The sequence below is a fragment of the Diabrotica undecimpunctata genome, chromosome 5, assembly GCF_040954645.1.
Source record: "Diabrotica undecimpunctata isolate CICGRU chromosome 5, icDiaUnde3, whole genome shotgun sequence".
Lineage (NCBI taxonomy): Eukaryota > Metazoa > Arthropoda > Insecta > Coleoptera > Chrysomelidae > Diabrotica > Diabrotica undecimpunctata.
The window spans coordinates 130,271,535-130,279,230 of NC_092807.1; positions in this window are offsets into that span (position 1 = coordinate 130,271,535).

The window sequence follows — 7,696 nt, forward strand, 5'->3', positions numbered from 1 at the left end:
TCATATTTAAGCCATTTGGTCAGTAACAAATTTCTTTTAAATTTTGTGCTCTCCACACCTTTAAAGTAAATCGACTTTTAAAAATATGTCATTGTGATAAATTTTCTTTTCTGTCAAACCAAAACATTCTTTTTTCTTTTGTCCAGCTTCTTGAAGGAAATCTCTCTTCTACTATAGAGTGGTAGGATGCATTATCCAACACCATTATGGACGGTCGCTCCAATTTTTTTAACAAATTTTCCTCAAACCATTCTTCAAAAATATTTGCATCCATATTTCCATAGTAATCACCTTCTTTGAGGACGAAAAAATTAAACTAGCGTCAGGAATAAAACCCTCATCATTTCCAGCATGAAGTATAATGTAGTGTTTACCATTACCGGAACGACTAGAAAAATAATATTTCGTGATGCCATTTTGCCAGGATGATTTTGACATATTTCCTCTAGAGAAAATTCAAGTTTCATCTAAAAATACAACTTGCCTCGGACTATCAGACGTTTTATTGTTTATGTATTTTCTTAAAAAATGCCACCGTTTTGAAACAACATTGGAGAGTTCACACAATACTTGTCTATTATTTGTCTTTTTATATCGAAAACTTTAATGTTTCAGCACTCTCCACAAACTTGTTAAACTAATATCACACAATTCCTTGTCTTTTATTTTTTGTAACACATCACTTAATATTACATGTTCTTTGGTTTTACACATATTATATTAAATATTTTTAATTGCAAGTTTAATTGACTGGTGTAAATCTAAAGTTTTTGGATGTGGACGATTTCTCTTGCTTACTTTATTTATTTCATCCACATTCATGGTATTATTCGGAATGTCCTCTCTGAGATATCGAAAGCATCGCATGTGCATTTCTAAACTGCCATAATAGATGTTAATGGATTTATATTATTTTTTTCCAAATTGGAATAACTTTCGACTTTCAAAACTAAACGCCGTTCGTCTGGAGATAACACTCTACGTTTCGGCAGTATTTTATTTTCTTCCAAATTACTCATTTTACTTTAAAGTACCGCTTCACTACACTACTATAAAAAAAGGTACTTATTTACAACTACTACACCCTAAAAAGGACAAGGGTTGTACAACAGAGGAAACAATCAAACACAAATTATTTTACAGTGAATGCTAAACAAGCATAAACACTGCATTAACTGTAATTGCAAGAACCGTTCACATGTTTTAAACAATATTTTTGCTGATTATGTATTTTGCTTAGTTATTAAATAACACCAATACAACCCACGACCATCAATTAATTTTTAACGATTAACAGAAGTGTAATATGATGACAAGTTTGAATTTGATCTACTTTGTCGATAACAGTGTCGTTAACAGAAAGATATTTTTAAATAGCATGAACCATTTTTTAATAATTGTGTAGATTTAAGAAATACATTACTAAACAAATTTTTAAAGTGTGTATAAAGGAGATTACAATTATTACGACACACGGTACTCCTTATTTTTCAAATAATATGTTCTTGTAAAGGCATAACTTTGATTATTGTAATATAGTAGTGTAATGTGATTAGTGTAATGAACATGTAATAAATTCATTGTTTAAATAAATATTCCGTACTCGTATTATTGCAATAAAATATTAAAACCAAGAGACGATAACTTGTTGAGCAGTGCTGATTGAAACAACAGAGCAGTAAAATGTGATTCATAAACGTAGTGTAAAATATATCGCCGCTTATCTGGTCCGCTAGTAATAAAGTTACCAGCATTTAATTGCACAGCGGTCTTCTTAGGTGGAAAATACTTAATTACGTATTTGGTAACCTAACATAAAAAATAAAATTTATGGTGCGTTTTTATTTTGTTCTATTTGTTACTTTGTTTAGCATAATTGTTACGTTAATATTTTTTATTTCGTTTAATCTCTTCTATCATTCTTATCTGTGTAAACTGCAATTTAAAAATTTGAAATGTGTTTATTAGCTCCAAAAAACATTACAGTCTGCTTCATTAAAATTTATATTTACATAATACTAAACATTCTTGATTTTCTCATGCTTCTCACATCAAAAGTTATCGCTCAATGAAAACAAATGTAAATTCTAGATTTACATCCTCTGCAAAATTTCTTCGACAAAATGATAACAGAAATAAACACTACTCGTCTATAATATTGATTCAAATTTACAAACACAAATTGATAATTCACATGGTCTTTCATACCACCCGAAAAAAGTCATGACTACCACTGACCCGGCAAATAATACCCAAGCATTTTCAGTCAACAACTTTCTTGAAAGATGAAAGCAACTCTAGCATTGCTTTAAGCGCTACAAATAAGGCTTTTGCACATTCTTCAGTTCTTTTAGCCACTGTTCAAGTTATTTTAACTTTTTCTTTTTATCGCGCCGTCTCCTTTCGAAGGTTGGCGATACGATTTGATTTAAGTTTAAGCAATATTTGATCCTGGAAGCCAAATTTCTCTTATAACTAAAGATCTTTTAAATTAATTTAATTCAAAAACTTCTTGCAGGAAATTACTAATTTGTGACATTTCACAATACTCTTTCATTTCAAAATTATGGCTTTATTTAGCTAGTTTTAAATGTGATCATCTTAATTTAAATTATGCAGTTATTCTAACTTGTCAACTACAACAATTCCAAAGAGGTAAAGTCCTATATGATATGTTGAAAGAATTTCAAATAAAATATCTCTTAATCTACAAACCAATTTACTAGCCAACCGATCGAAATAAACTCTTTAAACCTAATTTTTATCTAGATTACCAAAAGAATACCTGCACATAGAATCTAATAAAGACCTTTGGTCAGATCATTTACCAATCATTGCAGTGATAACGACAAATCCATCAGAAAAATGTCCACCTCCAAGACTAGAGACAAAACCAAATTACACAAAATGTAATATGCGTAATATGAAACCCTACGTTAGTTGCAACTTTGTTTATTAGTTTGGTATTTGATAGTGGAATTGTAAATAAAATACTATTTCTTGTCTAAGATTATGCGTTTGTGCCAATTTTGATAGCAATTTATAAATATACAGGGAAACTATTAGCAAAAAACGAAAAACAAAAATTAACTTTAACACCCTGTATCTTTTTTCTCAGCAATATTTTATTAAGGCATATTTGGCCCAATAGCCATATTTTGGTCCAAATAACCTGTCCTTAGTCTATATCCCAATAGTTATGACTCACCCTGTATAAAATATGTATATGCTTGTAAACTGTACCCGTGTCAATGACAATAAGTTGTCGAAACACGTTAATTTGTTAATTTTAAATAAAAAAAATTTCTTTAACATCAAACAACACCTTGCCTTCGACAAAGATTAATTTTATTAATCGGATTTAGTAAAAGACCAGTTAATAAATCTGAACTGATCCAAACAATCAGTATCAAAATCAAATCTTCTACTGATGGACCATTCATAAAATTTTTTTTAAATCTTCCAAAAAATATGTTGGAAGTACTAGTCTCGCTAACTAACGATTCCTTAGAAAAAGGTATATTTTGGGAGTGCCCAAAGACAACCATTATTATTCCTCCTCATAAGGGTGGTAAAAAATATATTGTCTGCAAATATAGACCTATTGCCTTACTACCGGTCCTATCCAAAATTATTGAGAGGCTTATAAAAGCCCGATTTATGTCTTTTCTCGTTGAAAACAACATTTTATCACAAAGTCAGTTCGGCTTTTCGTCTAATAAATGTACCAGCGATGCTATGTTTTCTGCATGAGTTCTATCAAACACTAAACAATAATCTTTATACTGCCAAATTTCTACGGAATTTAAGGTATTTCTTGGAATTGATTCCAATCTTACTTGAGGAATAAAAAACAACTAGTTACAGCAAATGATACTAACTCTAGTTAAAAAAGCATGGTATGTGGAGTACCACAAGGTTCAACACTGGGTTCTCTATTTTTTCTGATCTTTATAACTGACCTCACAAACTTAATAATCGATGAAAAAAATTTTCTTTTTGCTGATGATACCAGTATTACCGGGAGGAACTCTAATATTGCATTTCTTCATGCAATTATAATTTCTGATCTACTTAAAATAAAAACCTGGTCCGACTCTAATTTACTCTCTTTTAACGTAGATAAGACAGTAGCATTATTCTATAAATGAGCTCTTCGACCCTTCAACGAGACTCTGTAAAATTTCTTGGTATTTTGATAGACAACAACCTTAAATGGTCCCTTTATATCGATTTGTTAAGTAAAAAACTAGCCTCAGCCTGCTATGCAATAAGATCTGTTTCGAAGGAAATCAATTTAGCATCTTAAAAAAAACATATTTTTCTTTGTTCGAATCTCATCTTTGATATGGCCTTCCTTTTTGCGGTTCTAGTACAGCTGCCTAATCTGATGTTATTTTTAAATTACAAAAAAGAGCAATACGGTATCTTTTTGGTCTTAGTAGGATAACACATTGCAGAAGCTACTTCAAAAATCACGGGATTTTACCTCTTGCCTCTTTGTATATTTTAGAAACTGTTTGCTTAATTAGTAAACACTTACATGTTTTTTAGCAAGACCTAATCGTGAGTACTTCACCAGAAATTCAACCTCTGATGTGTATTTACCGATCCCGTTTACTGAGTTAGTAAAGAAATCTATATTATATTCGGCACAAAAATTATACAACCGTCTTCCTTTGCAACTTAAATCTATAACGTCTTTCTTTAAGTTTCGTAAATTGACAAAAGCCCATATATCTGAAAGACCATATTATTCATTGGAAGAGTTTCTTACCGAATAATTAAGAAATTACAGTACGTTTAGGTACAAGCAATTAAATTATTCCTATATATAATTGGATATCGCATGCAGCAACTTGAATTTATTCGTAAACTAGTTCGTAAGGTTTCATTATGCAATTTGCAATTTAGTTAAATTTTGCAATAGATTGTATATTTTATTATATTTTATTTTGTGATATTGACGATTTATGTAATTTTAATAAATTTTAATTGTTATTGTTATTTTTTTTACTTTTTGTAACCTTTGTCCATAAAATTATATAATTTTCAGTGACAATAAAGCATATTTCTATTCTATTCTACCAATCTAGAAGTGTTGGTGCTCGTCTAATGTTGGACGAAAGAAACATCCACAACCGTGTGAAATTTTAATTTAAACCAAATTTTATTCACAAATTCTTATTATTGCGAAACACAAGATGCGGACTTGCAATTAAAATATCTTTGCGTGAATTTTAACTCCCTGAACCAGTAAATTTTAAGATCCAGCATTGCAGCTTTGTTGGAAATCGATTTCACCGTTCAAATACAACGAAAGCAATTGTGTTGACCGGCATTGTGGTTTATACAAACTTAATTTGTATTCCCATTTTCAAAGGTTTGCCAGACAAAAAAGATTAACTGGATAAATAAAGATTAATTAGGGTATTTAATACCATAATACATTTAAATCAGCGTAATTTAATTTAAAAAGTTATAAGATATAAATTGTTTAGAGAGTTTTGTTTAAAGTCAAGTGATACATGAGTTGCTAAATATATGTATTTGATACATATCTACTTATTTTACTTTGCAGACTTCTGCCTTTGCTTTTGTTTAATGACAATTCTTTAGTAGTATCAAGTACGTTTAATATCATAATATATATATATATATATATATATATATATATATATATATGAAAATTACTGAGTTCTCGGGAAGAACCGCGTTGAGAATTTAAAACTCGACGTTTCGGCACCCATTTTGGAGCCATTATCAAGAGTGATACGGTTCGGTTCGAGTTCAGGGTCTCAGTCTGCCTACTCCCCTCACTCGAGACGTACCAGTATCGTGTTCTATATTGCAAGAACTGTCTGTCGGCACTGAGGTCTCAATCTGCCTACTCCTCAGTGTCGAGTGACAACCAGTCTTACATTGTGTGGCTGCTTTTATACTCGCAGAATGTCCGAACTTCTAAATTCCACAGAATACAAACATGTCCCAAATGATCCAACCACATATCTAGAAAAAACGACCAAATCCATTATAAATAAGTCTACTCTAGCTCCAGACCTCAAAAAATCTCTTATACCCAGAGAAAAATCATCAAAATATTGATTCAATCGTTCATTTACTATACTCCTATTACAGGTCAAATGTTGTTTATTAATTGTTAGTAAGTTGTTATTAATTACGTTTCTCTTTCTGCTATGTCTTACATATAGCATTACATATGTAATGATTGCGCAGATTGACTCCCAAATAAATTTGTAACGGCGAATGCGTGTATAGAAGTATAACTTCTACCGGCATTCCCACTAGACTGCCACACCCGTTTTTTTTTCTTGTTAATTTTTCATCGTCTCTTACCTTTCGAAAGTTTTGTAACTTAACTTAAGCTATTATTTAGTGACCAAATATAAAAATTTATCTTCAATGATTAAAACTTCAATTGACTAAAATCAAGTAATCAAAACAAGACATTTTTATTTCAGTTAATAAATATTTATGAACATCGTATGTACAATACATTTTGTTCTGCTCTCCCACATAATTCCACAATTTAGAAGGAACGAAAACAAGCCAATTTCTAAGGAAGGCCCATTCTACTTTTAATGAGATTTTTAGACAAAAACATGCCGACATCAAATAAATGCTACGTCCTTCTCAGGAACAGGTCTTAGATAAGAACATTAATTTTGTCATTCTGATTTATATTTGAGTTTTTTTGGTAAGTAGATATAGTTTCACCAAAATGAAAATTGTAAAATTTAGAAGGTGTTTTGTAAATCCTACACTATGGTCTTTTTTTATTATTAGAAAATGACAAAAAACTGTATATATATATATAAATATATATATATATATATATATGTATATATATATACATATATATATATATATATATATATATATATATATATATATATATATATATATATATATATATATATATATATATATGTATATATATATATATATATATAAATATATACATATATATATATATATATATGTATATATATACATACATATGTATATATACATACAAGCACCAACTGAGTATGCGTCCTATACTATCGTCAATAAACGCTCCTAACATTAATGTAGCCCAATTCCTAACGGACATTCTTTCACAAGCATACAACTATAAGAACGATTTTAACATAGTAGACTCTTTCCAGTTCAGTGAATTCATCAATAATTATCAGTTACCAAGAGAATATGTCTTAGTAAGCTTCGACGTAGTATCACTGTTTTCTAACCTCCCACTCTCCAGCGTCGTCACGTCACTCCGGAACCATTGGAATGAAATCCAACCACACAGTCCAGTATCGTGGGAAATATTCTCGGAATTATTAAAACTGACGTTTGACACCAATTATCTAATATTTAACGACAAATATTATCGCCAAATATTTGGAACTCCCATGGGATCGTCCATTTCCCCCATTCTAGTTAATTTCGTACTCGATGACCTTATCAATGAGAGTATCAGTAAGTTAGATTTCCAGGTTCCCTTTGTAAAGCGTTATGTCGACGACTTGATCCTAGCAACACCACCTGATAAGATTTTAAGCACCTTATCAGTCTTCAATAGCGTTGATCCTCACCTGCAATTTACTTGTGAATTGGAGGTTGATAACAGCATACCGTTTTTAGATATGCGAATCATACGCACACATAGTAACACATTGGGCACTACGTG